The sequence below is a fragment of the Canis lupus genome, chromosome 31 (genome assembly GCF_003254725.2).
Source record: "Canis lupus dingo isolate Sandy chromosome 31, ASM325472v2, whole genome shotgun sequence".
Classification (NCBI taxonomy): domain Eukaryota; kingdom Metazoa; phylum Chordata; class Mammalia; order Carnivora; family Canidae; genus Canis; species Canis lupus.
In genome coordinates, this window is record NC_064273.1 from 20,832,041 (window position 1) to 20,841,117 (window position 9,077).

Here is a 9,077-nt window from a genome sequence, read left to right on the forward strand (position 1 = left end):
GGCGCTAGTCCTGAAAGGCTCTGTGAAATCTACTGGTCCTACCTACACAGTGGTAAGGAGTGGCCCAGAACATGTACACAGCATCACACTTTCAGTACATCAGCAGAGATGGACTATGACCTTCCCCTAAAACAGCTATTTTACTAGGACATTGAGGGGACATGCTACATCTTCTAGCCATTAACGGAGAAATGAGCAAACACTCCTCGGGAATAAACAATGGACTCAGCAGAGAGAAACAGTGAATATAAAGAAATTTTAACAGAAATTGTCTTCAGGGGCACCTGGGTGGCTCAGTCGGTTAAGCATCTGCCTTCAGTTCAGATCATGATCCTGGGGTCCTGGGTCTGAGCCCCTCATTGGGCTTCAGACCCTCATTGGGCTCCCTACTTAACAAGGAGTCTGCTTCTCAATCTCGCTCCTTCTCAATCTTGCTTTCTCTCAAATAAATGAATAAACTCTTTAAAAAAAAGAAAAAGAAAAAAATTATCTTCAGTAAAGCACTAAGAAAAATTAATAGAAGAGATCCATATATATGGTGCATAAAAAGTACAGTCAAATACGGGGTGCTTGAGTGTCAGACTCTTGATTTGGGCTCAGGTCACGATCTTAGGGTTGTGAAATCGAGCACTGCCTGGGGCTCCACACCCAGTGTGGAGCCTCTTAAGACTCTCCCTCTCTGCACCCCCCTGCCTCAAAAACAAACAAACAAAAACAAAGACATAGTCAAAGACTAACTGGAACCCAGTGTCAATACATGGTGAAACATTTGCATTTATACATCTACCACATTTAATCCAGTTTTGTTCTTTAATTTTTATTTTTTTTTATCTTGTCAGCTCTTTCTTGCCAGTATACAGTTATAGTCCATATTTAAATAGAACTAACTGAATATATTTCTATTAAAGCTATTTTAAAACTAATCAAATTAAAATATAAAGATGAAAGGTAAAATTGGAATACTATTTATTATTTCATTTCTGCCAAGTCTGTATCTTTTGGAATGGCTTAAAATATAATGTGGAGTTCCTATAAGACCACATAATATATTATAAAATAGTGTAAGATGATTAGAGTCAAATAATGGATGCTTGATGTATGAAACTTGTTTCTACCTTGATAACTAGTCATCACTTAGCTGGTCTCTGCAAGGCCAACACCCCCCCACTCCTGCATACTTTTATTTCTGCTTCTGAGAGGCACTGTATGCAGAAAGTCACAAAATGAGTGTAGTTAATAAGATGTTATGGAAACTGAGCCTCAAACCTGACTGAGCATAGTGAGAAGTAAATCTTAAAAAAAAAAAAAAAAAAAAAAGTCTGATCACATCAACTTTATTATCAAGCACAGAAGCATATTTGCTTAACAGCAGAGCTTTGCACTTACAAGGGATAAAAGAGCCTGTTTGGGGTAATTTATTTTGGAATTGCTCTGTCAAAAGCTAATTTCATTTTGGCTTTGTGAAGCCAATTTGGCTCCTATGTTGGTGTTTTGATAAAGGCACCAGAATAGTATTAAAATTCTAGCAATTCTATGGAGATTAGAAAACTTTCTCTAGGCATAATTCGTGTCTTTGGAAAGAATGAATTATGAATAATAAATAGATGGAAAATTTTTAAATGAATTCACTCAACAAACACTTATTGAGTGAATGCTCTGTGCCAGACACATGCTAGGTATAAATCATCTTCTGCTACAGTAAGTGAGCCAGAGTGCAAAACTAATTATCAGGAAACAATTGTTATTCAAAATGGCTATTTCATCTTTATGCAAGGTTTCAAATTTAGTAAAATTTCAAACTACTTTATTTCTGATTTATATAATATTATGAATCTTAAGACCCCCCCAAAATTTAGGGGCTTGTAGATATTTATCTGTCACCCAATATACTAGGCAGGTATTCCAGGGCTTTCATAGCAGCTTGATCGTATTGGGGAGCCAAACTTCCTTTTATCTTCTACTCTCCCATGATTATAGATTTTTGTCCACAGTGGGGAAACAAAAAGAGAAAAAGAAAAATAACTCATATCATTTGAAGAAAATGATCTAGAATTGACCACATAATTTTTGCTAATACCTCATTAATCAGAATAAGACATCAGGTCATACCTAATGAAAGGGAGCACATAGTATTTAGCTGGATAGTTATGTGAATCCCTCTTCTCACAAGTAAAATAATCTGATCTGTAATGCAATAATGGCAACACGGAACCTATCTACTTATTATACCAAGGTAAATTATACAATGTCTTCCTGATAAGCAATCATCTCCAAATGTTTTTAACCCAAATCCAAACTAAATCCTCTTACATATAAAATACAAATCAGAATAGAGTCATGATAATTACCATGATAGCTCCATTTGGAAAATGAAAGCATAGGAAACAATTGTTCTCTGTTCCAAACAATTGCTAATACATATTAGGAATGAATGTGAAAAGTCTCTGCACTGGCATTCAAGGAATTCCTCTGGGTGAGTTTATATGGCAGTTCTGGGTTGCTGTTTCACAGAATCTTCTTTGCTCATTTTACTCTGAAGTCGCATCTGGGATGGTGATGGCAAAGGGCAATCATGTCTTTGAGAGCTACCCAACAGTATCACCTGATTCCTGTGGGATATGCTTCACAGGTTTTGCCATCTAGGTAATTATGGTTTGTTGGTTCACTTATTTCTGCAATGCAGTTCCTGCAACATACATAGTAGAATTCCAGTTTACTTGTTTCTAATAAGTTCCAAGTGCAAGTAGCAACATCAAACATTGATCTCTGAAACTTTTTTTTTGCATTTAAAAACTTTGACTAACCTCAAAACTCAGCCAACCCTTTTTGTCAACATTAACAACATCATCAAAGCCAAGAGTGAGAGTTAAAGATGATACACTATTCTGAATGGATAGCATAGAAAGAGTGTCCCCCTAGGTGCTGCAGTATTCACACAGGCTTTGACACAGTGCCTTTGTAAGAAGTAAAAGCTACTCCCCCTCTGTGTTGCCAACCTCAGTGCATGTTGAATGGAGCCAAAGCTAGATTTCAGCCCCAACCTCTGCTCTTCACTGGTAGCCTTTTGCAGTGCATTATTGAGCTCCAAATACAGATCTTGCAGTAAGGTCATCTGGAACCATAGGCTACAGTTGCTAAAAAAAAAAAAAAAAAAAAAAAAAGAAAGAAGAAAGAAAGAAAGAAAGAAAGAAAGAAAGAAAGAAAGAAAGAGAAAAAGAAAAAATCTTTAATTCAATGCTAGCAGCTGGACTGGCTGAGGAGATGGAGAAAATCTTAGGGCCATAGTATAGTATTATCTCCTGCCTCTTTAGGGTAAAAACACCTTGTAAAAATTATCTAAGTTCTGCAGTAGAGCATTACTAAAAGTAACAAGAAACAGAAGATCTTGCATGCTTTCAACCATTTTTTGCTGAGAGAAGAAGCTCTGTTGGTATATGGTCTGCCTTTGAAAGTATCCCTCATGACATTTTTATGGTGACTTATCAGAGGTTACCAACTCCAGCAGCAATTTTTGTCCTTGCGCAGCCTACTTCCTGTTCCAGGAGACAAGACCACATTGTTTCTATTTTTTGTCTAGAATTTTCCTACATATTTTTTTAAGATTTTATTTTGTTAACTCATGAGAGACAGAGACAAAGAAAGCCAGAAATAGGCAGAGGGAGAAGCAGGACTCCCTGTGGAGAGCCTGATGCAGGACTCAATCCCAGGACCCTGGGATCATGACCTGAGCTGAAGGCAGACACTCAATCACTGAGCCACCCAGGTGCCCCCTATATCTTCCCACTAAATTCATTATTGGTTGAAATATGAGCTAGGACATAAAGGAAAACAAAACACAGTGACTTGAACAGTCTCTGTATTTGTTTCATTCTTATGTAGAACTCATGGTAGGCAGAAAAAGGCAGGCATGGAAGCTTGGTCATTTTGGGAAGGCAGATTATCTGTAGAATGGGTTGCAAGTCCGCTTGGTGAGGGTTAACAGAACACAATACTTGTACTGCAGTCCACATACAGAGGAAAAAGAAAATGATGTAGGAAAAGACGTTACGGTTTGAAGCCAACAGCCAAGAAAGAATTCTTGAGATGTCTTTGGTGTAGAAAGATGGTTTTATTAAGGCATGGGGACAGAACCTATGGGTAGAAAGAGATGCACTGGGGTCATGAGGAATGGGTCATTATATACTTTCAAGCTGGGAGGGGGTTAGGGATAAGGTAAGTCTCTAAGGAATTTCAGAAGCAAGGTTTCCAGAACCTAGAGGGGAATAGCTAATGTTAGGAAAGAGTCATTTATTACCATCTAATAAAACCGTATTCATGAGACCCTCCAGATGAATATCGGTGGGTCATATGCTTGAGGGATGATTGCCAACACGTATCTTGGAGGAGTGATAGAGAAAAAGGAAATTGCTAAAAGAATTTTTTTAAGATTTCATTTATTTACTCATGAGAGACAGAGAGAGGGAGAGAGGGACAGAGCACAGGCAGAGGGAGAAGCAGGCTCCATGCAGGGAGCCCAACGTGGGACGTGATCCCAGGTCTCCAGGATCACACCCTGGGCTGTGGGCAGGCACTAAAACTCTAAGCCACCGAGGCTGCCCAACTAAAAGAATTTTTATATGTTAAAGTAGACTTACAGAATCTGGGGGTCAGGGTAAGGTCATCTTTTGCCCTTAGCAAAGTATCAACTTGGAGGCAGCTGAATCTCTAGAGGAAGGTCACTCTACCTGTTTCAAGGATTTGTTAGTGGGCTGCAAGTAGTAAGGAAATTTAATAATTTTTCTTCTTCCTTTGTTTCCCACATCAGACAGTATACCCTTTCCTTCTAAAGTCAGTTTCCAGAAGTTATACACCTCTCTTCCAATGCCAAGAAGGCTAGAAATTATAGTCTGTAGTGGGCATTTATGTACCCAGTTAAAAAGGATCTTGCTAAAAAAAAAAAAAAAAAATAGATGTTGGTGGAAATACTAGCAGACTCTTTCAAGGTATAAATACTTACGAATGTTTATTCTGAATATTTACAAAACCACAATTACAGAGGCTAAATAGTAGCTCATTTATGAGCTAAATAGACTCTATTAGCAGGATATATTATGATCACAAATCCTCTACAAAGTATTAATGACATTCCTTTCTCCAAACATTTCCAAACCAAAGTCAGAGAGTAAAAAATCAGATGCCACCTGGGGTGACAGGTAAGGATACGTGTGTACAAAAAATACATGGAATCAACAAAATATTATGCTAAGACTTATTGAAGTAAATTAGATGGCAAGTCTGTAACTGATGGTAAATCTCCCAAGCAAACTTCTCTTTACGCTTCTCCTTCATCATGGCCCCTTTTGTAACACTCTCTCAAACAACTGATTTTCTGATTAATGCCCCATAAATTCAAAGTTGTTGTTATGAATAATTTGGATTCTGGCAAGAAAGTGTATAGATACAATTACATTCAACATACCTGCAATAAATTATCTTCTGCTATCATTGAAGGTAAATTTAGCAAAATATTAAAACATTCATAATAAAAAAATAAATCTTGCTTCCACTTTTTCACAAAAATAAATTTCTAAGAGCTTATGCTTATAATAGATCATGTACTTTATCTCCAAAGAGATATTGCTATTGCTTGATTAAACCAAAACAAATTACAGATGTCTGCACTTACCGAATCTTGAAACTGATTATTTTTATTTGCTACAATCAGCAAATCAGCTCAAAATATTTCAGAGGAGACTGCAGGTTACTTTCTTCTCTGTCTGAATAAGAAATATGTAGAAATCAAGGGCAACTTAAATTTTTGAGGGTAGCACCATCATGAAACAGGTGAAGATTGAAGAGTAAGGTGTAGTGGACAGTATATTGGTCTGCATTATGAATATTTAGCAACACTTTTATAATTGATTGGTAATTACAATTTTGTATCAAAAAATTAAGCTTTCATTCTTTAGTATAAGCGAATTAAGTGAGTTAACATAGAATATTTAGAGCAGTGCTAGGCACTTAGAAAACATTTAAAAATGTCAGCCTTTCTGTGTATCTTATTCATTAAAGCTGTACTATATATATGTTTGTGGAATATAAATAGAATAATTTATATGCTTCATAACCCATATAAGGATAGCTATCAGTCTGTATTTTGTCTTTTTTTTTGCCATACATTACTTCTAATGTCAATTTCGATTAATAGCTTCTAATTTGTCTTACAAAAGTATTTATTTAGTCAATTCAAGGAGTAAAATCTACTTTACTATTTTACCCTATTTCAACTTCTTTCAGTTTGACTTATATGCTTATTGAACCACAGCAGTAATTTTTTATTTGGATATTTTCTTTTTGTTTATTTACTTTTAATTTATTTATTTGAGAGAGATAAAGTGAGAGAGAGCATGAGAGAGTGAGGTGATGGGCAGAGGGAAAAAACAGACTCCCCATTGAGCAGGGAGCCAGACATATGGTTGGATCTGGGACTCTTGGGTTCATGACCTGAAGTGAAGACAGAAGCTTAACAGACTGAGCCACCCAGGTACCCCTTATTTGGATATGTTCTTAATCATAATTCATAATTTACTTTTTAAGATTATCTTTATTTGTGAGGATCAGTGTTACACAGAATCATTAATTGCATACACTCCAAAGCCTAGGTATCTTAGCCTGCCACTCACTAATGTGGTGATAGCATTTCTGTTTATAAGTTTCAAAAGAAGAGCTAATTTACTCATTTTTCAAATTAAATTTCATATATACCAAACATAGATTAATATATCCATGACTTTATTTAGCAGTGGCTACCTGGGGAAAAAGACATAAAATGTGAAATATAAAATGTTTGACTCACCAAGGCTTAGTTAGGATCATGATTGCTTCAGAGAAGTGATTGGTTTTTGATGTATAGTAAACACTCATTGATTACTGACCAAATTTTAATGACAATTCCAGGTACTAATATTGTCTCGAATAAAGCATGCCTTTTTATTTTTTTTAAATGTATATACTGTTTATAGTTAGTTACTGAAGAAAATAAAATGCATCAAAGTGTTCAGTAGCTTTACATAGAAAGCCTACTTAGATGAGCATGGGAAAAGATACTGTGAAAAAGACCATATGACTCAAACTGTTACTTCGATCAATGATTAAATTATATAATTACTTTGAATAATTAGAACCAGAGGAAAAGACACAAGTGAGTATGTTATACGTTTCAAAAGAAGACATTTAGTAGCAGAACATCACCTTGTAATAAAAAATCCAGATTAATAACTTTTGAAATAAATTTATGAATCAAAGTTATAGAAGTTAAAACCTCTCTAAGAAAAATCATGTAACTTTCACTAATGTAGTTTACATTAAGATTACAGTCATGATATGATACAGAGCATTTGCTACTTTTTGTTGGGGGAGGCAGAAACATAGCCCTCCAAAGTGGCTCACTTCCTAATGCTTGAAGCTAGGAATATATTACCTTACCTTGCAAGAGAGACTTTGTAGACATGATTAAGGATCCTGAAATGGCGAGACTATACTAGATTATTTGTGTGAAGCCAGTATAATCACAATTGTCTTTATAAGTGTAAGAGAGAGACAGCAAGTCAGAGTCCGAGATATAATCATGGAGGCAGAAGGTGAAGTGACATATCTGTGAAGGTCATGAGCCAAGGAGTTCAGGTGACCTGTAAATGCTGGAAAACACAGGGCACAGAATCTCTCCAAAACAAAACACAGCCCTGTGGATATCTGATTTTAACACAGTGGGACTCTTTTTAGACTTCAAATCCCCAAAGGTATAAATTTGTATTGTTTTAAGCCACTACGTTTGTGGTAGTTTGTTACAACAGCAATAGGAATCTAACAAATCTGACATGTTTAAGGAATTTGAAAAGCCAGGGTCTAATTTAGGGAATACTATCAATTTTTATACTCATTTTCCTCAACTGTCGAATGGACATTGCAAGTGTCACTCTTACCTACTTCACAATATCATATAAATATAACATCAATAATTAAAATAATACATTATTTATTCTATAGTTTAAATCGCTTACTTCCGTAATGCATTCAGTCAACAAGCACTTATCAAGTGTCATTTATATGTCCTTTGCATTGGGGATAAGGCATCAAACAAATATTGAAAAAACCCTGTGCCTATGAAATATACATTCCAGTGGTGGGAAGATGGATAGAATGCAAATAAATAGAATACATAATATATCAGATGATGATCAGCACTAGGGGAAAAAAAAAGAAGCATGGAAAGGATATTGAAACAGTGGATTGCAGTTTAGAATAGTTCTGGAAAGTCTCAGTGATGGAATAATTGGGTAAAGATCTGAATGAGATGACAAGGGATAAATCTTGTACAGGCCTGAGGGAAAGGTCTCTGGTCTATTCATTCCTGACACTGACAGGTGCATGGATGTTGGGAGGCTAATGTGTGTGATTGGAACACAGAAAGACAGGCATTGAGTGGCAGGTGCTGAGTGTGAAGTCATAAATAAGAAGGAATTAGAGTTGGAGCAGATTATTGAGGGCCTTCTTTGCTTTAATTAGGTCTTTGGTTTTATGCTGAAAAGAGATGCCTTTGGGGGTTTTGAGCAGAAGAAGAACATGACTGAAATTAAGTTTTTTTTTAAGATTCTCTCCAGCTCTCATATTAAGAAAACATACAGGTTTGGGTGGAAAGAAGGTAAAAGACTATTGCAAAAATCCATATAATTAATATTGGTGGTTTAGATCAAAGTGGTACTACCAGAGGCAGTGAGATGCAGTTCAAGTTTCAATACATTTTGAAGGTTGAGCTAATGCTATTTACTGATGCACTGGATGTGATATATCAAGGAAGAAAGGAGTCAAGGATAATTTCAAGGCTTCTAGATTGAGTAGCTGGATTGATGGTGTTGCCCACATCTCAACCAGGCAAGACTGAGGGAAGGGTAGTTGGGGAAAAGCAAATATTTTGTTTTAGATAAGTTAAAGATAACTGGTGGCCCTACAGGTATGGATGTTTTGATGGCATTTGCATATGTCAGTCTGGGCTTTATTGATGTGGTCTATTCAATTTCTGGAAACAGAAATCCTCATGC